At 57.8% G+C, this 24,900-nt stretch overlaps 1 protein-coding gene across 2 annotated transcripts in view; it reads right to left on the bottom strand.

Annotated features, from left to right (window-relative positions):
- SORCS2 (sortilin related VPS10 domain containing receptor 2) overlaps positions 1-24,900 on the bottom strand; it is a 497,085-nt gene that overhangs the window by 441,605 nt on the left and 30,580 nt on the right. The gene's annotated exons all lie outside the window — the stretch shown is intronic.

Genomic DNA, 24,900 nt, shown 5'->3' with positions numbered 1-24,900 from the left:
GAGGAAGAAGTCGGTCCAGGCTCTCCAGCTGGATGTCACGGCCTCTTGTCGCAGTCCCAGGACCGGGGATCCATTCTGACCCTGACATGCTACCTCCCCACCCCACTCCAGCCAGACTGACCACTCTACCTTGCCCCCCAAGTGACTCCCCCTCCCACCACTGTGCTTCCGCTCCCCCCAGCCCTCCCCTCACCCCCACCCCTCTTATAAAGCCCTCCCCCTTTCTGCAAGGTCCAGCTGGTGAGGACGGGCCAGCCAGCTACCTCTGCTCATTGTAATCTGAACGTGTTGTTTCCAGGGCTAGAGGAGGCTGGACACGGCCATGAATTCAGGATGGAACCCTGGAGGCATTGCACCCAGAGCCGCCCCCTCGGGGGGTTCCTCCTCCCCCCAAAAGGTCTGAGCGTCTGCTAACAAACCTCCGTGGGGAGGACTCCTGGGGATGAGGGACTTGGATGTGGGAGGCGGGGGACAGGCTGTTCCGGAAAGCTCACAGTGGGGGAAGGCTGGGGGACCCACTATTTAAATGCTTAACTGCTGTCATGATCCCCCACCCAGATCTTTCAGATGCCTCTTGGCAGGGAGAAACCAGGCCTCCTGGGGTGGGGTGGGGGGTCTTAAGCCCAGCCGGGTGAGGAAGGAGCTGAATCCAAGCAGTGCAGGGGGCCAAGTGGGGTCTCCACCCGGAACACTGGCTCTGACTGGGACCACCACACTGCCTCCCGAGGCCCCATCTGGACAACAGAGACCAAGCCACTCAGCCCAGTGATTTGTCTGCTGGGGGGATTTTCCCGTTCGACTGTTTCAAACATTTCAAAACGAAATACAGCAACGATTTCAGATGCCCCCCTGGAGGACCCAGGCCGGCTGGAAACTCCTGCCCGTACTAATTGTTAGAATCACTCATCAGGGGCTGTGGCTGGGGAAGACCATTTGCTCCTGCAGTAAACAGTGGTCCCTGCTTACAACTATCACCCTGGCGCTATGAAAAACTTCCACTGAAACAGGAATATTTTTAAAGGGGTAGGGGGTAAGGAACACCCTCTTGACCCAGCCCCCCCATCCCAAGAGCAGACATCTCACTGCAGACATAGGCACTTCTGGCCCCGGGGCTCTGTGCGCTCTGCCCTGCCCACCCAGGCCCCAACTGCACCAGGTCCAGAATTCCCTCTCTCCCAGCCACGCCCGTCTGCCAGATTCTTGAGCTCTCCGAGGTGCCTGCCACAGGCCCTTGGCTCAGGCAGCAGCCTCTGCCTGGACGACCCTCGCCCCCCTCCCCTGCCCTCCTGCCTCAAGGCCACCCCCGGCCAGCCCCGCTCCGTCCCCTCCGGGGCGTGCATGTGCGTTAGTCGCTCAGTCGAGTCCCACTTTTTGCGACCCCATGAACCGTAGCCCACCAGGCTCCTCTGTCTATGGGATTCTCCAGACAAGAATACTAGAGTGGGTTGCCATTCCCTTCATCCAGGGGCCACTCCAGAGTAGCAGTTCTCAAACTGCAGGCGCATCATCAGCAAGCCTGCCCTGAGGGCATGAAAACACATCTCCAGGCCGCGCCCTGCGGTTCTGATTCAGCAGGTCTGGGGCTGGGCAGAGAGCTTGCATTTGCAGCACAATCCTAGCGGATGCTGCGGTGGTAGCTGGTCCTGGGAGCCCCACTCAGAACCACTGTCCTAGCATGCTCGCCCCACGTCTGACCCATAACAGAGGGCCCCCGAGATGGGGCTCAGGGCCACGCACCCCTCTGCTCTGCCAGACCACAATGCTAACTCACCAGTCGGCAGAGAGTGCTGGGCACTCTGGGGGGCGTCTCTCTCGGTCACTGCTGGTCTCCCCAGGGCTGGGCATGGCGCCTGGCAGTGGAGGTCAGCACAGATCTACTGAATGGAGCAGAGACCATGACAGATTCTAGGAGGATGCTCCAGAAAGAAGACGGGGGTAGAAGAGGGTCCTAGCCTCATGTAAGCTTGAGAGACAGAGGCGTAAGCGGAAGTAAACTGCTCCTTTACAGGACTCGTCAGGGCCTTTACTGGCCAGGGGACAATGCACCTCTTGAAGAGTGCACCCAACCCCCACACGTGGATGACTGAGGATCTCTTTTTACATAGAGCATCTTACGGAGTTCTCGTCCCAAAGAACCCGTTGTTCGGAAGGGCTGATGGCACACACTCACACATGCACACACACAAGTATGACACAGTTCTACATACAACACCAAAGTAAACCCACATCAGTGCATCAGCTTCTCAGTCACTAACAGCCTTTGACGCCGGTTCCCGGGGCAGAAAGCCACGTGCTGTATCAGTGGCTGCAGAGACACAATTTCTTTAACCAGTCCCCTGCGGGAAACCAATTTGGGTCGTTTCCAATTTTTCACCATCACAAACAATTACCAGAAGCATCTTCTTGTCTGTGCACGTCAGGTCACTTGCGCGAGTGTCTGCTTTGCAGAGCTTCGTGACGCCGTAAAGTTCTGTCCGTTGTACGTGCGGTAGTACCGGACACAGTAGAACACAGGGGCCTGGAGGTGCAGGCTTATCCACAGGCCGCGTGGCAACCCGGGGTTCCTGGCACGGAACTCGGTACTGTAGGAGGGAGCCGCCACTTCCAGAGAATTCTCGATGGAATGAGGGACCCCCAACAGGGAAGGGTCATCCTGGCACCCACAGACGGCCCCCTCACCTCCTGGTCGTGCTCCCACCCGGCCACCGCCCAGCCAGCCTGCCCTCTCAGACAAGTGACAGGTGACGATTCTCAGCCTCCAGGGACCCCAGGTTCCTGAGATGGGCGGCGGGTGCACCGCTGCAGCTCAGAGGACCCGGGCCCGCCCCACCCTCTCGTCCCTGTGCCGGGCACCTTGTGGGGACCCCTCCCAGGGAAGCATCTTGGAGAGCACACGCTCCCTCCTCACTCACTTCATCTCTGAAGGACTCCTGCACGCGATGGGGCCTTTCCCTGATCTGTTCCTCTTCCTCTTCTGGGGTGGCCCTGCCCAATTCCACCCCCTCAGCGACTCACCTCGGAAGCAGCCCACAAAGTGACTGCACGGATATACTCAGGGCTGCCAGGACCTGAGAACGGAGCTCTTGCCAGAGCATGACCCCCAGGCCCCACGTCGCTGATTAACTGGACTCTGGCTAGACTGAACACACACCCCAGTCCTTCTCCATTGCACAGATGGGGAAACTGAGGTCTGCAGGTTTCCTTCTTGTCAACCTAACCCAGTTAGGTTTCTGGGAAACAATGTGCTCAGCTGAAACCCCAGCCTCCTCAGACTCCATGCCTCCGGGGGTGGCGGTGTGACCCGGTTCTGACCCACAAGACAGAAATGAAAGCCACTGGGTGGGGCTGCTGAGATAGCTTTTTTAAAAGGTTAGGCTCTCTGAAGTCTTCCCTTTACTCCTCACCTCCCTACCTCTCTCCCTCCTGCTTGGAATACAGACGTGAGGCCTGGAGCTATGGCAGCCACCTTGTAAACGGAAGGGTAAAGCCACACATTGAGGCCAGCAGAGCAGGAAAGCAAGAGGCGCCGGGGACAGAAGCTGCCGCCCAGCAGTAGCTGGCTCACCCCAGCTGTTTTCTAGAATGGGGCAAGTACAGTCTTAACCAGTTAAACCACCAGTGGCCAACCACCCCCCAGAGCAAGGGGCTAAACTGAATTTGAATCCGATGGGCAAGAGGCAGCTGAAAACCGATGCCAAAGGGATCCAGAGTGCTTTGAAGGACAGAGATGTCAGGGAGACAGGTAACATTTGGGAGCATCTACTACACCCAGGCGCCAGTCTCTATCTTTACAACTACCCAATCAAGACGCCAATAGATCGTATTCTACCAATTACAGAAAGGAACGCTAAGCCATCCTGGTCATCTTGGTCCAAAACTTTCTTCCCACATAACAGCTTCCCCTCAATCAAGAGCAGCATCTCATGACTTAGAGTGAGGCCTCCTGTGCCCATGAGATGAGATCCTCTAACAACGGGACGAGGCAAAATGTAGCCTTACTCCCCCAATCCAACCTCCATTCTGTTAATACCGGCATGTGTATTTCTTTAAAAAAGAAAAAACAAAAACTCCTGGTTGTTCAGTTCCTTAGGAAAATTTTATGATGACTCCTCACAAAACAAATTCCTCTAGAATTTGTTCCTTCACATCGCAGAGCACAGAGACAGAACAAGAAGAAAGGATGGAGCTCAGAAGACACTGTTTAAGTCCCTGGATCAAGTCATACCTGAAGCTAGAGTTCTACCCCTAGAACTGTCCATCACACAAACCCGCATGCTCCTCTTCTTTCTTTTTCTTAACTTGAGCTGGCCTTCTGTCATCTGTGCATGAAAGGATATCATCCTACAGGACCCACTTTGGAGATGAAGAGCCTGAAGTCCAGAGAGTTCTGTCTTAGCCTGAGTCATTCAGCTTTTTGGTGGCAGAGGAGGGACAAGGTCTCTGCTCTAACTCCTGCTCCAGGGTCCTCGCCATCCTTCGTACTGCCTGGGGCTGCTCCCCACAGCAGTCCAGCTAGCACCCTGGCACCGCGGTGGTTCAGGCAACGTCTTAACCAAAAGGCCTGATTCTTTTGGCTTCAGTGAAAGCCTGAGCTTTTCTCATTAGGTGGCAAAGCAAAAGGGAACCCGCTGTTCTTGGCAGACTCACGCCGACTTCTAAACAGCCCCAACCACGGATGCAAGAGCCCCGTGTGCCCAGATGTTTCTCGCCTGTTTGTACCCGACATCTCACCTTCTCAAGTACATGAAAGACCTCGGGCTGGCCGCATCCCCGCTGTTTTTATTTCATACCCAAATATCCTGACATTCGCCTCTCGGTCGGGGAGACCTGCAGACTATCTGGGGATGTTTGGAAGATAACCATTCCATGGGATCCAAAGATATGTCTCATGGACATAAATCTTAGGAAGTCTCTATGGAAACACACGAAAATGCATGTTGTTTTTATTAATACTCACAACGAAATGTCTCTGGGATACACCACTCGTTTAAACCACACCAGAAGAGCCAACGTGTTTCCCGTTACAGAGGATCCGTGGGGTTTTTTTAATTACGGATGGAGCAACCTACAGAAAAGAAACCGCCCCAGTCCAGGAGGCCTGGGTGATGGGGTAATTGCTAGGTTGAAGCAGACTGTCACCCTTTCCTGCGGAGGGCAAGGTCCTGCATGCGGAGCCTCTCAGGGGCATGAGGATGACGTCCGTGGAGAAACTCAGCTCTTGCTGGAGAAGAGGAATCTGAAGGCCCCAGGCCCTTCTTGTTGCTGTTCACACACATCTGTGCCGCAGTGGGAGGGGAGCCTGGGTTCAAATCTGGCTCTCCCACATATCACTGCGAGGCCTTGAACAGGTTACCCCCCACCCGACCTTTATTTCCTCATCTATAAAATGGGCATCTCGTAGTATTGGGTTTGCCAAAAAAGTTCGTCCAGATTTTTCCATACCATCTTACACGCATTCATGCTAAGTCGCTTCAGTTGCGTCCCACTTTGCGAACGTGTGGACTGTCGCCCGCCAGGCTCCTCAGCCCATGGGATTCTCCAGGAAAGAACCCTGGAGTGGGTTGCATGCCCTCCTCCAGGGCTTCCTCCCCACCCAGGGACCGAACCTGTGTCTCAGGCCCACTGCGTCGGCAGAGGGTCTTCACCACTTGTCCCACTTGAAATGGCAACCCGTTCCAGCGTTCTTGCCTGGAAAATCTGTGGACAGAGGAGCCTGGCGGGCTACAATCCATGGGGGTCACGAGAGTCGAACGTGACCGAGCGACTAAAACCACCATCACCACTTGAGAAGCTCATAACATCTTACCGAAAAACCCCAAAGAACTTTTGGCCAACTCCATACCTGTCTCCTAGGAAACATGGAGGCTTAGATGAGGTGAAAAGCCTTTGTAAACCTTTGGATCTGGTCCGGGGTAGACTGTCCCGGGTGGTGGCCAAGGAAGACTAAAGAAGGCCACAGGCGGGAGGGAGGGTTGGGATGGGGACACATGTACACCCACGGCTGAGTCATGTGAATGTACGGCCAAATCACCACAATATTGGAAAGTAGTTAGCCTCCAATTAAAATTTTAAAAAGGAAAATAAATGAATAAATAAATAAAAATGGGTAATAAAAGGAAAAACAATAAGAACATTAAAAGAAAGAAAGAAGGCTACAATTGCTCTGGCATCCCTCCTGTCTATGAGCACCACCCCCACCTTGAACCAGGGTGGCTCTCAGTGTTTCCAACCAAAGAACACAGCAGAAGTGCCACCGTGCCCATGTCTGGTTCCAGGCCTTAGGACACCAGCAGCCTCCACGTCTCACCTTCTGGGATCCTTAACTCTTAGGACCGCCACAGTGTGAGGAAGCCCAATGCATGAAGAGGCCACTCAGAGACAGACCAACGCCAGCTGGCCCGCCAACCTGTCCAGGCCGCTCCCGCCCAGGAGAAGAGTGAAGAAGTCCCCATGCATGTCCAACCCCATCAAGCCTTCAGATGACTCCAGCCCCACCACCATCTGACCACAGCCAAGCAAGACCCATGCAGGTGGGTCCAGTCAACCCTGATAACCATTATAAAACTAAATGACTTTCTTAAGACACAGAGGCTGGGGCTGTTTGACTCTAAAGCATCATTGAAACACCCTGACTGATAAAACGGTCACCCGCATACCATTGCTAAGGTGACTTAACAACAGGTAAGGGGCCCGAGGGGCTTCCCTGGTGGCTCAGACAGTAAATAATCCACCTTCAGTGCAGGAGACCCGGGTTCAATCCCTGGGTTGGGAAGATCCCCTGGAGAAGGAAACACCTACCCACTCCAATATTCTTGCCTGGAGACTCCCATGGACAGAGGAGCCTGGCGGGATGTGGTCCATGGAGTTGCAAGGAGTCAGACATGACGGAGCAATTAAGCACACGCATGCGTGCAAGGGGGCCCGAGATAGTTCAGATGGTGATGGCTAAGACCCTGCTGGCCTGATCCTCTGGCCCAAGTCATCATCCCTCCAGCCCCATACACCAGCTGTCAGGGGTCCCGCCCCTGAGCTGTCTCCATGCTCTGGCCTGACACAGAGGCTAATCTTTCCCACTAAGACCATGAGCAGGACGCTTTATCTCTGCAACATCTGGCCTCTTAAAATATTGATGTATTTTCTGCAGAACTCTGAAGAAAGCACGGGGCTTCAAACACTGTAAATACTACTGAAGAATCACATATCTTGAAAGAGAAATGAAATTAAATAAAATTTAAAATCAACCAGTCAAGATAAGAAAACTGAGAATGAGACACGCCAGGCACCCAGCCACGGTCACGGAGGGTGAGACTGATAGCCATAACCATTTCCAGAATGCTTCCGCACGCCAGGCACTTCAGGACGCCGTCTCTACTTCTCATAAGAAACCGACTAGACAAGGCCATCATCCTGTTTTTTTTTACAGGCGAGGAACCGGAGGCCCAGAGAGGTCAAGTAACTTGCTCAAAGTCACACAGCGGAGGTCACACACCTGGTGTGCGGATGTAAAGCCCGACTCCGAGCCACTGTCCTGCCAGTACGTCAACAGAAGCAGCGCCTGGCCCGTAACCTCAGTAACGTATGCAGAGCATCCTCCCACCGGCCGTCTCTTCTCCACACACCGCCTCTCCACCCAACCCTACCTGTGGGGTCACGGAATTGTCCCAATTTACAGACGAGCGTCCTGGGCTGGGGAAGGCTCCGCTGCCGCTGGCCACACACGGCAAAAAGCTGAGCCGGCATGTGAGCTCGGGCAGGGCGACTCTCCATGGAGCCGGGGCCCCCTAGCTGCGTGACTGCTGGCCCCAGGTCTCAGGTCCTGACATCCCAGGATCCCCATCCTTAGGGCACCTCTGCATATAACACAGGGAGTTCGGGAGCTTGGCTTTTTCGGAGAAATCACGCCCTCCAGGGACATGGATTCTGGTTACAAGAAGGGTTTATAAAGCACCTCCCTCCACACCTTCATATATGACCCCTCAAGGTGGGCACCTGGCTGACATCACTGGCGATGGGGGGACAGACAGGCCCTGGGAGGGAGGAACCTTGGCCATGACCCCTCGCCCGTCCTGGGCAAGGCCAGCCTCCCTGGACCTCAGTTTTCACGATCCGCAAAGAGTGCCGGCAGTGTTCCAGCTCGGCTAAGACTCTGCATTTACACCCCAGAGCCTCCAAACAAAACATATAGCAAACATCCCCATGAAGACTAATAAACTTGCTTCTTCGTTTTGTTTTACGACGCCGTTTAGGGTTGGCCAAACAGCCAAAACGCTTCAAGTGCTGAAGAAATGGTTTTCATTATATTTTAAAGGAATGTTTGGGTACAAATATTGCATTGTTTATTCATTCCAATAATTTTCTTTTCCAAGTATTCCACCGAAAACCAGATAATGGATTTCATTACCCAGAAACATTAAAGCTTCCAATAAACGCAAAAAAAAAAAAAAAACCATTGAAGACAGCGTCGTCCGTCTAGGGTATGTAATCCTCAGTCAGCCACATCAACTCCACCGGAAACAGAGGCTCTGCCCTGAGAGTGCGCACACCTGCTGGCCCAGGATCCGCTAGTGACCGGCGCCCGTGAGGCCTGCACACCGAGTCAGGGCCGGGGCAGCACACTGTCCCCTCACCCAGTGCCTCCAGCTTTCAGAGCGAGGGTCTCACCTCTGCTTGCTTGGTACCCGCTGTGTGTCCCGTGGAGAAGGCTGGGACGGGGGATATCAGGGCAGACTGCCTGGAGGAGGAAGCCAATGGGCAGCACCAGGCTGGATGGGAACCCTGCCCGTGGAGGAGGCGGGGTGGGAGGTGGACAGCAGGGTCAGGGGAGGGAGGGCTGGACACTCATCTCCGTCTCTTGTGCGGACACTCAGGTAGAAACCCTTCATGGACAAGATGCAAGGCCGGGGTGACTCACCCTGCGGGCACCGCTCACAGGAAAGGCGGGGCACTGCACAGGAGCTCAGAACGGCAGCCCAGACTCATCTCCAGCTCTGACCAGTGTACACCCCACCCCCGGTGCTGCCCAGGGCCTCCACCAGGCCACCCATCCCCAGGCACCAACGCTTTGGCTTGGAGGAGAACCCGAGCGTTCCTTTTCCAACCAAGCCCTGCAGGGACCCAGACGTATTTGGTGAGGGTGCCGAAGAGGACAGGAAAGAGCCAGGTAGGGGGTGATGCCCCACGACCTGTAACTTCTGAATCCTGAAATCTACAGATTAGATGCAGAGTGCATGTTCCAGTGAAGAAAAAAGGACGATGGTGCAGAAGCTTCCTGATTGGACATGGTCGGGTACCCTGAATGCAGATTCGGAGGCACATGTTGGGGGCACAGAGGGCCCAGGTCGTGGAACCCTCCAGCCTTCTCTCCCGGCCTTTTCTGCCTGGCTGTGGTTTCTGACATCAGCCCAGGACTGAAATATACACAGTGTGGAATCACTGGTAGGCGGCTCTGTGTCCCTTCAAAATGGACTTTCAGGGAACTCCAGGTACCCAGGCCAGCCTTCTGTCTACTGAACTGGGGCATCCGAGCCCCTGTGTGTGGAAAACCAGGCAGGTCAGCATCACGGCTGACACTCGGCCGCTAAGCGCAGTGAAAGCCGGGGTCTTAAATCAGAGCCCCTCACCCCTTTCGTAGTGCCAAGTTGCTAACATGGTGGCTGTGGGTGCACTTTCCAGAGCAAAGAAAGGGAGCTATCCACCCACGGGAGACTCCGAGGTAGGACTTCAAGGGCTCCTGAGTGTCTGGGATTTGAGGACAGCTCAGCAAAGTGGGTTCAAGGGGCCACAGGGCTGGGGTGTGTGCAGACAACAGAGTCACTCCCAAGACTCCCTGAGCACCTTGAGGGCCCAAAGGCGTCCTCCAACTCAATGATGGGCTGCTTCTGAGCTGCATCCCAGCTCAGGCCAGGACCTGTGGCCTCCTCCCCAGCCCCTGCCATCTGCCAGGGGCGGAGCCAGCCCTCCCCGCCCCACACGTGGCCCCCAGACCTTTCTCAACCCACCTGTGAGGTCGTCCCTGCCCCACACCCTCCTGTGCATGGAAAACACTCCCTGCGGGCCAGACACAGGTCTGCGGTTCTGCTGGCTGACAGGAGCACGTGGTTTCCAGGGGCCAGAGGGGGCCATCCCCGCCACCCTTTGCCTTTATGGGCGTAAAGTCAAGTCTGAGCCCAGCTCAGAGACAGTGCCTTTCTGGGTTCCTAACTACGCTGCTTCCTACCCCCAATCATGGTCGCTCAACCCCGTGGGAGTGTCCCTCAGGCATGCCAGCGATAGCTGTGACAGTCCGTTCCATCATCGACCCAAGATTCCCTGAGCACACACTCCTGTGCCAACCCTGTGGCCCCATGCATTTAACCCTGAGCTCTGGGACCTCGGTGGGTGGCCCTGCTTGTGTCACTCGCTGTTCCCTCGTCTGTAAAGCAGAGTAGTCCAACCCACCCTTCAGGCCCCTCCAGGGCTATGCCAGGCCCCTCACCCCGTAGGGACATATGTGTCCACACAGCAGAGGGTGAGTCACCTGTTCAGCCCCACACTGACTGAACACTTGCCCACCCAGCCTTGCTCTAGCACTGGGGTTGGGGGGGACGGGAGGAAACAGAACCCCACCCACCGCAGCTGAGCCTCATCCAGCCCAAGCCAAGCACTCTCTGGGCACCCCGGGCACATTTGAAACCCTCGACACAGGCTGCCCCGAGGCTCTGCTCCCATTTCACAGATGAAGGAACAGAGGCCGTATGAGCAGTGGGGCTTCCCTAGTGGCTCAGATGGTAAAGAATCTGCCTGTGATGCAGGAGACGCAGTTTCCATCCCAGGGTCAGGACGATCCCCCGGAGGAGGAAATGACAACCCCACTCCAGTACTCTTGCCTGGAGAATCCCATGGGCAGAGGAGCCTGGTGGGCTAAAGTCCAGGGGGTCGCAAAGAGTCGGACACGACTCGGCCACTGAGAGTTTCACTTTCGCTTCACTCAGGAGAAGAGAGAGGCAGGCTTGAAGCCGGGTCCTTCTGAGCCTAAAGCCCGAGACACTGCAGGGGAAAAAGCAGAGCAGCCAGGAGGACGAGCGGGCCGGTCCCGCAGCCAGACCCCGAGGGCCCTGAAGCAGGTGCTTTGAGGAACGCGGGGCTGCGTCCAGCACACAAGGGCGACAGGAGTAAGGATGCTCCCCAGGCGCCAGGCGGGCTATGCTGAGTCCCCTCCCCACCAGCCGGGAGACCCCGCTGGGGCAGGTTACCGACTGGACAGCTGGGGTGGTGAGTGGGGAGAAAGGGGCTTCCTTCCAGGCTCCCGCAGAACTCGAGGTCACGGGAGAGGGGGCGGCCTGCCCTCCCCTTCTTCTCCCTGTGTTCCTGCACCTGGCACCTCCAGGGCACAAGGGGACCCATGCCCTCCACCCCTGCCCACCCCCGGGGGTGGGGGGCGGCCCCTCGGGTTCCCGGCCTGCTTCCTCCCCTCCCCTCCCCGCTTTCCCACACAAGGACTGCCCGGGTGCTGGCTGGCATGCAGGCTCACATCCTGGCCTTGCTGACTTGCATATTAAGGCACGGGTTCCCCCCACCCCGCCCCCCAGCATTCTGGAAACCTTCCGCTGGGCAGAACAATACAGTTGGAGGGGCCTGATTGGCTGCAAATGCCTTTTCCTAATTGCCTGAAAAGGGTTTCCCCTAATTGTTTAAACAAGAGTTTGGGGTGGCGGGGGCAGCAGCTCAGGCCAGTCTGCAGGGGCTCATGGGGGTGGGGGTGCTGGAAGGGGGCCTTGGGTGCTCGGAACCAGGGGGGCTGTGCCAGCGCCCCCCTTGTGCTCGCCTGCTCTCCAAGCTTTTCACGGCCCCTGAGAACACACAGGCCCTGAAAAGGCCTTGGCAGGCCTGCCGGGGACCCTGCGCTTAACATGCAGGGCAGACGCTGGGGTGGGGTGGGGGGTGGGGATTGGGGGGGAGTGGCAGGGATGTCACCCGCAGGACGGATGTCACCCATGCATGCGGGAACAACAGCATCGCATTCAACAGCAGGTTGGCAGCGGCTGGGAGAGACGAGGCCGCGTAAAGCCTCATCCGTGGATCCTGGGACGGATCTTGGGGATAAAGCACCACGTGGGTTAGCGCCTGAGTCTAGGAAAACAACACTCACCTCCCCGAGCTCGGTCCAAGTGGAGGAGCCTCCGCTCCGCGGGCGGCTGAGCTGGGGCTTCAGCCAAGCTGGGCTCTGAGGATGACAGGAGCCTGACCGGTCCTGGAGGGCGGGGGGCAGGATGCCCCTTTCCCAAAGGCTTCAGAAAGGGGGGGTGCCCCTTCTCGGCCCACGTGGGAAAGACAGGAGCCGATCAGGGGTGAAGAGGCAGGGAGGGCCGTGGTGACCCCACAGGGAGGGGTGCAGTGAGTCACCGCCAAATGGACAGGGGCTTCCCTTCTGGCCATGGGCTGTGCCCAGCTCCAACAGCACCCCCACACGCAGTCAGGCCCCACTATGTTCCCGTGAAGGGCAGGGCTCGCGAGAGCAGGTGTGAGGTCAGGCTCTGCTTCCAGCCCCCTAGAGAGCTCCGCACGCCCAGGTGGGGTCTGAGCGCCTTGGTGTCCAGAGGGTGCCCCCGCCCCCACTGACGAGTGCGTTTCGCAGGGCCTAGGCTGTGCAGTGGTGTGGGCCACACTGCACGCCGCCATCCCTCCAGGGGTCTAGGCATTCAGGAAAGTGCCAGGCGAAGGGTGCAGGAGTGACCAGCTCCCAGTAAAAAACCCCGGGAGGGTGGATGGACAGCACTTCCAGCAGTTGTAACCAGACGCGGGGGAACGTGTGTCCTGAGCCACCGCACCTGAGACGCCCCTGGGGTTGGGGTCTGATGCTCAGCCTCACCCCACCCAGCTGTGCCCCCGGATCCTGCCCTGCAATAAACCAGAGCTCTGAGGGCTCTATGCCCAGTCCCGTGAGTCCTCCTGTAGGCCACCAAATGTGGGACTGTGCTTGGGGACCCATTTCTCTGAACCCCAGTTCTCTGGCCAGGCCTAACAGGCAGAAAGATGGCTAGGGTCTCCTCTCCTAGGGCCCCCACCTTTGCCCCAAACCCAAGACTATGGCGAAGATCCAGCCCCTGCCAATTTCTGTAGCTCAGCGGGCAGCCTCAGGGTTGGGGAGACCAGAGTTGGGGAGACTGGACTAGTCTGTGTGATGATCAAGAGCATGGTCCCCCAGATTTGTACAGGGACCCACCCACAGCGAAAGAAAGTCCCTGGGAAACAGCTGCAAACGCAGGGCTGGGGAACCCACCTGACCACACGTTCAGAGGACCAGAGTCAATGACTCTTCTGAAACTCGCCGGCACGTGCCACTGGCCTTCCTGGGACCATCCCATTTGACCAGTGTTTTCCAGGGATCAGAGCCCTGGGCTAAGTGACGAGCCCTGGGCACATGGTCATGTTCACAGCTAAGTCTGGTACAAGGTCAACTAGCTTCTGGCTCAAACTCTGAGAGGAACAGCCGGCGATGGAGTTGGGGCAGAGGGCATTTTGGCCGAGGGACCAGGGAAAGCTGTCCCCAAGAGCTGACATTTGCACTGGGTCCTGCAGCACGAGGAGGCTTGTGAAAGCAGGAGGAAGATGGAGACATTTTTTTCCCGAGAGAGAGAGGAAAGGACAGGCAAGTCTAATCAGTCGCGGGTCAAGGTAGAAAGGAAAGTGGGGTTGGGGCCAGCAGGATGGATGGTGTACATCCTGCTAAAGGTTTAGGGACTGAATCAGGAGGCAACAGGACTTCCAAAGCTCCAGAGCAGCGCATCCTCAGCCCCCATCCAGCTGCTTCCACAAGGCGCAGCCTGACTCTGGCCCCCACGGAGGGTGGGTGAGAGAGCCTGGCGGAACCAACGTGGCAGCCAGGAGGGGCTGGGAGGCCAAAGCCAACCAAGGTGATGTCATAACCCCGAGAGACACCCCTGCTGGCAACTTCCTCATCAACCCAGGGAGGGCGGCCCCTCCCGGGTGCTGTGTGGGCTCCACCCGTGTCTTGGCATCCCCACCACCTGGTACAGAGAGGGCACACAACGCAGTCAGCTACCAGGCCCCATGGCCAAGAAGGGGCACCCCAAAGCCAACCAGAGCTTTCCGTCCCTCCATCCACCAGCTCCCCCACTTGTTTGGCAGCCCCGTGACAACAGCAAGGAGATCCAGAAGACACAGAGAGGTGTGTCCAAAACGGCGAGCAAAGGAGGAAATAAGGACGGCCTGACTGGGGCCCCTCGAGAGTCTGCGGTCACCAGCGTTCATCCAGCCCCAGCTCCTGGGCCGGTGTTGTCCAGTCCCTTCTCTGCGGCGATGACCAAGGTCCAAGAGAGACACGCAACAGCAAGGCCTGAGCAGAGGGGAGAAGCCAGGATCTTACAAATCCGGGTGCTCTTGGTCCAAAGGCTAGGCCCCCACGAGCCCCTCTTAATACCCCGAATGAGATCGGGACCTCTGGAAAGAGCTCTGAGGCTGACAGGGCTCATGGAGGGCATGGGTGAGCAGGGTGGGCATTTACAGATGCATGCGGGGCCACACTGCCTCACTGCTTCCAGCCCCCCTGGGTAGTAAGCATAGCTGGATTTATCATCCCCGCTCACCTCTGCGTGCAGAAGGGCAGGAGACCCAGCAGGTACGCAAGGTCCCAGGCCGCTAAGGGTAGGTTGCAGATTTATCAGCTAAAAATGCAGGACCCACAGTTAAATTTGTATTCAGATACAATACAGGTTATTCAAGTAGTTTCTTAGTACAAGCATGACACTTGCAAGCTTTGAATTTGAAGTCCGAGTAAACAACTTTTTTTTTTAATAGGAGAAGGCAATGGCACCCCACTCCAGTACCCTTGCCTGGAAAATCCCATGGATGGAGGAGCCTGGTAGGCTGCAGTCCATGGGGTCGCAAAGAGTCGGACACGACTGAACGACTTCGCTTTCACTTTTCACTTTCATGCGTTGGAGAAGGAAATGGCAACCCACTCCAGTTCTTGCCTGGAGAATCCCAGGGAGGGGGAGCCTGGTGGGCTGCCGTCTCTGGGGCTGCACAGAGTCGGACACGACTGAAGCGACTTAGCAGCAGCAGAGATGGTTAGATGGCATCAGGGGACTCGAATCTTAGCAAACTCCGGGAGGTCGTGAAGGACAAAGAAACCCGGCGGGCTGCAGTCCACGGGGTCACACAGAGTCGGACACGACTGAGCAACTGAAAAACAACATCCCAGATAGGACTCTACCAAAGTATTCATTGTCCATTTGATTCAGATTGAACGCAGCGTCCTGTATCTGATGTGGCACCCCCAAATGAGGATCAAGCTGGGTCTGAAACCCACGTCTCCCACTGCAGCCGCTGTCTGTGAACAGGCCCTGGGGTGTGCTGTGTATCACCCACTGCCTCTCCAGGAGAGGGTGATCAGTTACAGCCATGAGACTCTAGCAGGAGCCAAGGCTGAGAAGGCTAAGTCCTCTCACAAAGACAGTACCCTGCACTCCAGCATGATCCCACCCGGGGAGACACAGACCCTACAGAGCCACCCAGAAGCACGGCCTCGGAGCAGGGTCCCGGGCAGCCAAGCTCTGCTCCTCCCCAACCTGGAGAAGCAGGGACGGGGAAGCGGTTGGGCAGAATCGGGAGCAGATAATCACTCCTAATTACCATCACTCCAGCCTCCGTGCTCCCCAGCAAATTAGAGTTTATCTTTCATTCCAGCTGACACCCTGGATTGGCTCCGCGTTCCGTATCAAACAAATTACGAATCCCTGGGAAGGGCTCCTCGCCGGTAATTTGCTGGTAAAACACTTTTTGCAGAAGTAAAACCTGATTAGAACGAAGCTCGCCCGCGAACACTTCTCCTCCTTCCTCCAGAGCGGGTGGAGTGTTGGTACCCACCGTCGGGGCCTGGGTTTCCCAAGTGGCGCTAGTGGTAAAGAACTCACTTGCCAATTCAGGAGATGTAAGAGACACAGGTTCAATCCCTGGGTGGGGAAGATCCCCTGGAGGAGGGCATGGCAGCCCACTCCCGTCGTCCAGGCATGCACACGCCAGCCCCTTCATTCCCCAGAGCAACCAAGCTGCCCCAGGTGGACAGTGCCCCTCAGAGAGACTCAGAAAAACTGCCTGCCCTGCGGTCTCTGGGACCCCAGCTGTTCTCCTAGACAGCCACAGTGTGGGGACAGGCCTTATTTCTTTGAAAAAGATCGACCCAGCCTGGATTTGCCCTTACAGATGGTAAAGAACACGGCCGCAGCATCCAAAGCCCTTCTGGTACCCAGGGATCGCCTTCCACTCCTCCACAAAGCCGCCCTCCACCTCCACCACCAATTCTAATTAAATCTGTTCATCCTCAAACCCCCGCATCCAAAATTAATGAAATCGCTGTTGGCTCTTTGTGGAGTAGTACATCTGGGCCATTGAACGGTCGTGTTCCAATCATGTCACTTGGCCTCTGCAAACTGCAGCCTCACCTTGCAGATTCACCCTCACCACGAGTTAAATAGACTCTCGTCTCCATTGCCATTGCATCAGAAAGAGCATTGTCTCTGAGAGAAAAACAAATGCACTTCACGTTTCAGACGACAGACTTTTAGTAACACCCCTTGGCCCACTGTCCATTAGTATCTTTTAAAACCCCTGAGTGTTTCGGCACCGCATTCCTACACTTACGTTCTCTAATTCAGAAGCACAAGAGACACCCCCTTTCAGAAAAATCACATTTCAGGTGGATCGTGGTGCACATCTTAGAGAAATTCAGCTCAGTAAAATATCCACGATGGAGCGAGGGCAGGAAAAGGAGGACTCAAAACACCGCTTCCTTGGGCCCCATCACATGGCTTCCTCGGAGCTTTCTTACATGTGATGTGATGTGGATTTGCTCAAAACACCCCCGAGGAGTGTTATTGTTCCCATTCTACAGATGGGACACTAGAGGCTCAGAGACACCGACCAGACAGTCCAGGACACAGAATCACGTCTGCTCACCTCACCACAGCATCCGCGGCGTCAAGCCCAAGAGCCTGGTCTGCAGCAAGGACTCAGCAAGATTGCTGAATAAACACGCAAATAAAGGAAAACAGAAAAGCGGTCCTGCCAGAGTCAGAGCCCCGTCCTGGGACTCCCAGGCTCACTCCACCTGCTGCTGGCTCCCCTCGATGGAGACGGACGTGGGTGGGGTCCCGTCGGAGGGACAGCCAGGGCCCCTGCAGACGCCTGGGTGTCGAGCGGGATCTATTCTCAAGAGGAGCTGGTGGGTGCAGCAGGAGAGCCGTCAGAAGGAAGAGGCCTTTTCCTAACTCAAAAATCGCTTTAAGCGGGAGTTCCTCTGGATGGGGAGCTTTCACTGGGCATTTTGAAAGGCCATCTATTTTTATTGCAATCAATTTTGTTAACGTTGGATTTCCTAAAGAAGAAGAGGGGAATTGCCCACGTTATCTGCTGCTTGTCAGAAACCACATTTCTATTTCCATTTGCGGCTGGACTGGAGGCCCCGGCACACCTCCTCCAGCTACTAAGAATAGCGGCCTGCCATCGAGGGGCCAGCCGCTGAGGCCAGCGTCGCCGATGGCTGAACCGGAGCTAAGGGGGCCCTGCTGGCCCCCCAGGGAGCCGTCCGACTCCCCAAGGCTTGGGGTCTCCGTCTAGATCAGGACAGCCGCTTCTCACACCTGAGATGTGAGCCTGTGACAGGAAATTAAAACCACAGTTCATGAGCTGCTCACAGTGGGGGGGGGGCTGAGAACACAGCCTCCAGCCCCCCTCACCTCTTGGCCTCGTCTCCCACCGCCCTCAGCCCCTCACTCACTGCCCTCCACGACTGGCACTCTGCTGGTGCATCACACAGAGGGACACACTCCCGTCCCTGGGCCTTCGCACCTCCTCCAACCTGAACACTCCGGCACCAGACGCCCCCACGGCTCACCTCCTCACCTCCCCACAGCAAGGGCGCCTCTGGTCGCCCACCCTGAAGCATCTCCTGCATTTCCAGACACTCCCCCCACCCCTGCTCCTTCTCCCCTCCCCCTCACCCCACCCCCAACATTTTATTCTCTTCATCGCACATTACACACTCTCACAGGGGTGAACGTACGGCCACGTGTGAATGTCACGGGCGTGTGTTTTCTCGTTCCTGTGTGTGCAGCGAGCCCCTGCTCCACAGGGATGCCGGGAGAGAGGGACTTCAGCTATTTGGTTTCCTGCCTTTTTTTTTTTCCTTCCCCCTCTGTGATAAAATCAGAGAAAAAGTCCTGACTGATGAGGTGGACCTGAGTTGCGTTAGAGCAGGGAACAGGAGAAGAATAATGTTCCCCTAGAGAATCCCGTGGACAGAGGAGCCTGGTGGGCTGCCATCTATGGGGTCACACAGAGTCAGACACGACTGAAGCAACTTAGCGGCAGCAGCAGCAGCTGTGGTGGGAGTACTGGAACGATGCCTGCCTTGTTGCTCACACCCAGGACAGCGCCTGCACACAGCTGGAGCTCAGTAAGGCTCATGGCACTTGTGCTAAGGAACCTGTCTGCCAGTGCAGGAGACATAAGGGACTCAGGTTCGATCCCTGGGTCCAGGAGACCCCCTGGAGAAGGAAATGTCAACCCACTCCAGTACTCTTGCCTGGAGAGTCCCGTGGACAGAGGAGCCTGGCAGGCTACCGTCTTTAGAATCGCAGAGTCAGACACGACTGAGGCGACTGAGCACAAGCAAGACTCCGTGGGGGTGGGCGTGCTCCTCCGGAGCTGGGCAGAGCCTACAGCTGATGCTTCCCAGGTGCTCATGCCAGTCTGCAAACCAAACTCCAACACTAGCAACGTGACCCAAAGGGGTTGCCCACGCCGAGAAGCTGCCCCTGGAATTCAGAGAGGTGCCTCTCCCTTGCCATGAACTCTAAGAGTCTCCGTCCTGAGTGCTCATCAGCATGGCCCCCATGGACCCCAAGGGACACAGTCAGTCCCAGCACCCAGCCAGGACCTGGCCTCTCAACAGTCGCTCAGGCGCCAGAGGGGACCCCACCAGAGGCAGGCCAGGGGCTCACAAGCTGTACCCTCTCCAGGAATCTGTACCCTCATGGCGTGGCTGCCCATACACTCCCCTCAAATCAGGGAGGGGTTCCCACACACCCACCCTGTGTTCACAGCTCCAGAGATGTCTCGGTCAGAAACACTCATGGTCCAGAACCAAGGCACGGAATTCAAGGCCAAGGGGACTGTGACAGGGCCCTCTGCGTGACCCTCGATGAGTGGCCACAGCTCTCTCAGCCTGTTCTGCCCATCCCATCCTGGGGTGAGCTCCCACTCCCTGCTCTGCACAAGCTTCAACCCGTCTCCTCTGCTAGGGTCCCCCAGCTGCCAGTCCGGAGCAGCCCTGACCTCGTCCTGAACCCATGGCCGTGAGGGGCAGCCTGCCTCGCAGCCGGAGCCTGGGCAGCTGCGGGGGCAGTAAGACCAACTCCACCTAAGTGCCTGGCACCGTGATGATCAGACCCAGGACCCTGCCCCCGAGGGGCCCAGGAGGTGCCTGAGGGGCAGATCACAAAGACGGTGGCAGAGGGCGGCCCTCTGGACCTCAGCGCCCACAGAGGAGGTGAAGCTGGTGCCTCCTCCGCTCCAGAGATGCCCCCCCACCCCCCGGTAGGTGGTTATCTAACTTCCTGGCTGCACAATGCCACCCAGGGACACTCCAGAGCGGTCAGCATGCGGGGTCACCAGGATGAGCCTCCCAGAAATCCTCAGGCCCACAGCCCTCTAGGAGGCCCAGGACGACTCAAAGTCATGGTCTCTTGCTAAATACAGACCGATAAATTGACGGTTGCTGTTGATGTCTCAGGCAGCTGGGCACCTCCCTTTCTGGGGCAGCAGAACAGGCTGCTGATGGACGGTGGAGGTGGGGAACATCCTGCCACGGCTAAGCTGCCCTCCCCCACCCCCACCCCAGCTACTTCAAATCAGTTCAGGAGAGCAAAGGAATGGATACGTTTGCGGGTGATGGACAAACCTGCCGCTTCAGGGACGGAGCACGTATTGGGTCACTTTCCTGCTGGACACCTGTCACCATCCCAGCACCGTAGCACTTGGGGAGACAGGGCTGCTAGGCTCGGGGGGAGGGGCTCAGCAGGGTGACTGACCCAGCATCCTCACGCTCTCATCCCCAAGCCCAGGACCATCGGCGCCTCTCATCCCCAAGCCAGGACCATCACGGCACGCGGCCCATGCAGAGGCTCAAGCAGCCCCCCCTCAAGGGGGCTTCCCACCTGCCCCTCAGGGCCAACTGCCTTACCTACACACGAGGAAACCAGGCCTAAGAAGGGGCCGGGACGGTGTACCACATGTCAGTCTCAGAGTGTTCACAACCACCCTCTGGCGTGTGAGTGGTGATGGCGCCCATTTTACAGATGGGGAAACTGAGGACAGAGGGGCAGGGCCTCCCTTGAAGCCCCAGCAGGCAGAGCCAGGGACCAGACTGAAACACAAAAAGGGCGGCCAGGGACCTGGGCTCTCAGTGACCCGGAAGGTGCCTCATGGCACAGAACTCGGGCGGGGGGCCTTGCCAAGACCCTCTGGGGACTTGACGACGCCCCATCTGAAAAGTGCTCACCACGCAGGAACCACAGGAACTGGCAGCCTCACCTGGAGCCTCCCCCTGGCCCCGGGGGAGGGCCCACCCCCACGGCAGCGGGAAGCTGCCCTGCTCTGAATCTCCCGAGGTATGAGCCCACACCTGGCCCCAGGTATGAGCGGGAGGGCTGCAGGGGACGCGGCTGGGGGCCTCTGTCCGCCGTGGAGTCGGGGCTCAGCGACGGCCAGGAGGTATGATCATGGTCACCCTGACCGTGCTCATGGGGGTCCCATCCCCCCTCAGGGCTTCTGCAGACCAAGTCCACAGCAGGCCGGCGGCCCCTGGACCATCCGTCCCGCTCTCCGGGCTGGCCTGCCCCCTCTCCCGGCTCCAGCAGTTCCCCAGGCCATAATCACCTCCTCAATGTTCCCCCCGCCTGGGGCGCCTCACCCTCCTGTGACACAGGGGTGGGACCAGACCTGACCCCCGCTATCCGCCTCCACCCGCGAGCAGGCCGGGGAGTCAGACTCTGGGTGCAGACCCCAGCCTGGCCACTCTCAGCTGTATGACCAACCCCCCAGGCTACCCCACCTGTACACAGGTGGTGATACATAGGTGTGCCGACCTCACGGGGCTGTCGTCACAACAGAGGAGCTGACCTGAGCCATGGGGACCCCGGAGCGGCGCCTGGCAGGGCAGCGGAGAGACTTGGCTTTAATGCTGCACCCAGCGCCCTGCGGCCGTCTCCCTGTGGGGCCCTGTGATCCCCGGCCCTGCCCAGCCTTGACCTGGACCCCTGGTGCCTGACAGTCCGTTGAGTGGAATTAAACTGAGCGTCCCGGGGCTCCTCCACGGCGTCTCTCATGGATGGGGGGCGGGGTGATCCCCAGTGATGCTCCCCCACCCCCCGGGAGGGAGGAAGCCAGGCGTCTACACAGCATGGCGCCTGCCCCTGAGACGGCAGCAGCTGGCGCGGCAGGAGCCCCACGTCGTGCGAAGCCCGGCTGCCTGCCGAGGGCCCGATTAAAATGTCGGCACGCCGGAGCTGAGCGGGAGTCTAAAGGTCATGGACCACGAGGCTCGGCAGGGAAGCAAATTAAGAGCTCGGGACCAGAACCCGGGGTGGTGGGGGGTGGGCTTCAGAGATGATGAAAAGAATGGATCGGCTGTCCAGGGCGCCGCAGGGACTGGCATAATGAGGCCGCACGCCACGCCTCGCTTGCTAACTGGAGCTCTCGGTGGACCGAGCGCCAGGGGCCCAGGGCCCCAGGCTTGGACGCTGCGGGGGGAGGGTCGCTGGGAAGGGGCACCATGAGGCCCAAACGCGGCGGCCCCCAGCCCCCAGGCAGAGGCCGTGGCATCACCAGGTGACCCCCCTTCCCTCCCTCTGCCTGCCCACCCCTCCCTCCATCCTCCTCACCTGTCCTGCTCCCAGGATGTCAGGGCAGGTGGAGACTCTGGCCCCACAAGCAGGACACCAAGAGTGGGGCCAGGATCCTGATCTGAGCATGTCACATGGGCTGCCATCAGCCCTTGGCCACCTCCTATCAGGAAAGGCCACCGCACCCTCGGGCCCCTGAGGTTCCCTAGAGACACTGAACCGCGTGGTTTCTCGTCCCAGTTCTGGCGATGGAAGCAAAGTCAGAGTCACAAATCAGAACCCAGAGCCCTCAGTGACCCGAGTGCCAGGTGCCCCGATGGACACGGAAGCCACGTGGGTCCAGCCCGCAAGGCGTGGGCTCGCTCGGAGGGGTGAGTCCATCTCCTCTAGAGGTCAGGTGGCAGGAAAGTCATAGCCACCGAACAACTCACGTCCCAAAGTTGCTCAGACTGTAGGACACTTATCAGAACTCAGGAACTGACCTGAGCCACGGGGACCCTGGAGCAGCGCCTGGCAGGACAGCCGAGAGGTTTGACTTTAATCCTGCACCTGGCACTCTGAGCGCCCTGCCATGCCGCACAGCGGCCAGTGGCCCCGAGTGCGTGTGAGTGTGATGGGCAGCAGGGGTGAGTGTGGACAGCAAGGTCACACTCATCCCAGCCCGATGCCCGGCCCGTGTCCAGCTAGCTACGGCCTCTGAGTCAGAGAACTAACTTGCTCGCAGAGAGCTCTCCGTTAAGCTATGATGCTCACGATCTTGGCTGATAAGGAGGCTCTGAAGTGAGGAACCAAAAACAGGAAAAGCCCACCCTTGGCATTTCCTGGGGCTCCTCGAAGACACGGAACAGCTGTGCCACCCCCCTACCCCCAGCCCAAAACAGAGCAGGGCCTGGCCACGAACTCTGGACTGGGGAGATTCCCTCCCATGGCGGAACCGCTCGTTCTTAACCTGAATGGCGTCCCTGAGCAGGAGGTGGCCTGTGGCGGCAGGGACAGATGGCAGTCCGGATCAGTGAACTCGGGGAGGGGCTGCAGCTTCCTTTATCCTGCCTGGTAGCCAGCAGGCTGTCAGGGCTGCACGGCCCTGCGCCCTCCGCCCATCAGGAATAAATCCGTCATGAATATCCCCCCGCTGGGTCCGTCCTAGACATCAGGACTTAGCCTGCCAGCAAACAGGGTAACACCGGCCACACCCGTCGGGCGCGTTCAGCGCAGCTCCGTCAGCTTCTACCCTGGAGCCCCCAGAGGCACGTATGCTGTCAGATGGACTCAGGTTCAAATCCAGTCTCTGCTCCTTAGGCTTTGTGACCTCGGGCTGCTAGGTGGCCTCCTCCAGCCTCGGCTGTAAAGGAGGGGAGGGAGGCCATTCTCCGGGATCTGGAGCAAAGACAGCCTCGCACACACGCCTTAAGCAGTGACTCGAGGCTCCTGACCCTCCTGGTGTGACGGGAACTGGAGATCAGAGGCCCCTGGGCTGCAGGGGTTGCCAGGGGGAGTTCCAACCTGCCACAGCCACCTTTTCTCACCCTCGTGGCTGGAAAATACAGCTCCAAACTCTGACTTGCTCCCATGGAGAGGCGTGGCCTGTGTTCCCCTCCCCCTCTCCCAAACCCAGACAGGTTTCTGGCAGGGTGGTGATGGAGTTGACACTTTGGGACTTCTAAGGCTGCGTCCTGAAAAGCCACGGGGCCTCCACTTCTTGGCTGGAGCCCAGGACGTTCCCGTGAGCGCCCCTCTGCTCTGAGGCCACGAAGCCAGGAGGCAGCTCAAACTGGTCCGTGGGTGAAGCGCACCTGGAGAAGCTGAGATTCGTCCGGGGGGGAGCGTCTGGACCGACCCCGACGGTGGGAGCTCAAGCTAAGGCTGTTTAATCCAACAGTTCAGGGCACAGCAGGTGCCAGGGTCCCTGCCGCTTCCCAGGACTGGACATGGCACACACACGGTCCCGCCCCGACAACTCCCGGGCTGGCTGGGCCATGCTGGCTCCAATAGGTAGGGAGGAGAAAGGCGGAAGCGTTCAGGAGGCAGCGACAAGCAGCTGTGCCACGCTCTGCTCTGGCCAAAGGCTGTTGTCAGTATCCTTTCAGTTCAGCAGTGGTTGTGGCCCATTCTTAGCCCAGAGCAATGTTCCACAAAAATAAAGACGCAGTGGGCCCTGCCGTCCAGAGTCAGACGCCGAGGAACTATAACGACGGTTGAGTAGGACCCAGAAGGGCTTCCCAGGAGGTGCTAGTGGTAAAGAACCCGCCGCCAGTGAGGAGACGAAAGAGACGCGGATTCAATCCCTGGGTCGGGAGGATCCCCTGGAGGAGGAGATGGCAGCCCACTCCAGTATTCTTGCCTGGACAATCCCATGGACAGAGGAGCCTGGCGGGCTACATACAGTCCATGAGGTCACAAAGAGTTGGAAACGACTGAATCGATTTAGCACAGCACCAACAGGACCCCATAACGATAAAAACCATGAGAGCAGCAAAGCCCCGGTGTGAGCAACCAGCGTAAGTTCATCCAGGGGAGTCAGGAAAGGCTTTGAAGAGAAGGCACTTCCTCTCAGTACCTCACATGTTAGGGTTTTGAAGGTTAAAAATAGGAGTCTGCCAACGTATATATACATATATATATATATTTTTTATAATTGGAGCATAGCCTCGATCACTCCCTTCCCTCTCTTTAGAGCCTTCTGTGGACATAACATTTGTATATCACTCCCTATAAGGCGGGCGGAAGCCTGGTCTGTTCGCCATCATGTAGAGGAAACACCCAAGGAAAGCTGGCAAGCGTCTTCCTAAATAAAATGTGTATGAAGCTCAGGACCCTCGGATTGGCCTGTGTGGCCCCAGCGGGCGGATGGGACAGGCCACAATTCTCAGGGTTGCCCTGGAGGGAAGGGCAGGGGAGGCCAGACCGGACAACCTCCAGCCCCTCCCCCAGCCAGGAGGGCCACCATGTTCGGGAGGTGTGAGCAGAGGGAGGAGGTGACCAAAGCAAAAACGTCAAA

Source organism: Bos mutus, chromosome 6, assembly GCF_027580195.1.
Source record: "Bos mutus isolate GX-2022 chromosome 6, NWIPB_WYAK_1.1, whole genome shotgun sequence".
Taxonomy (NCBI): domain Eukaryota; kingdom Metazoa; phylum Chordata; class Mammalia; order Artiodactyla; family Bovidae; genus Bos; species Bos mutus.
Note: the sequence above shows the minus strand (reverse complement) of the source record. Positions and strands in the feature narration are given on the sequence as shown.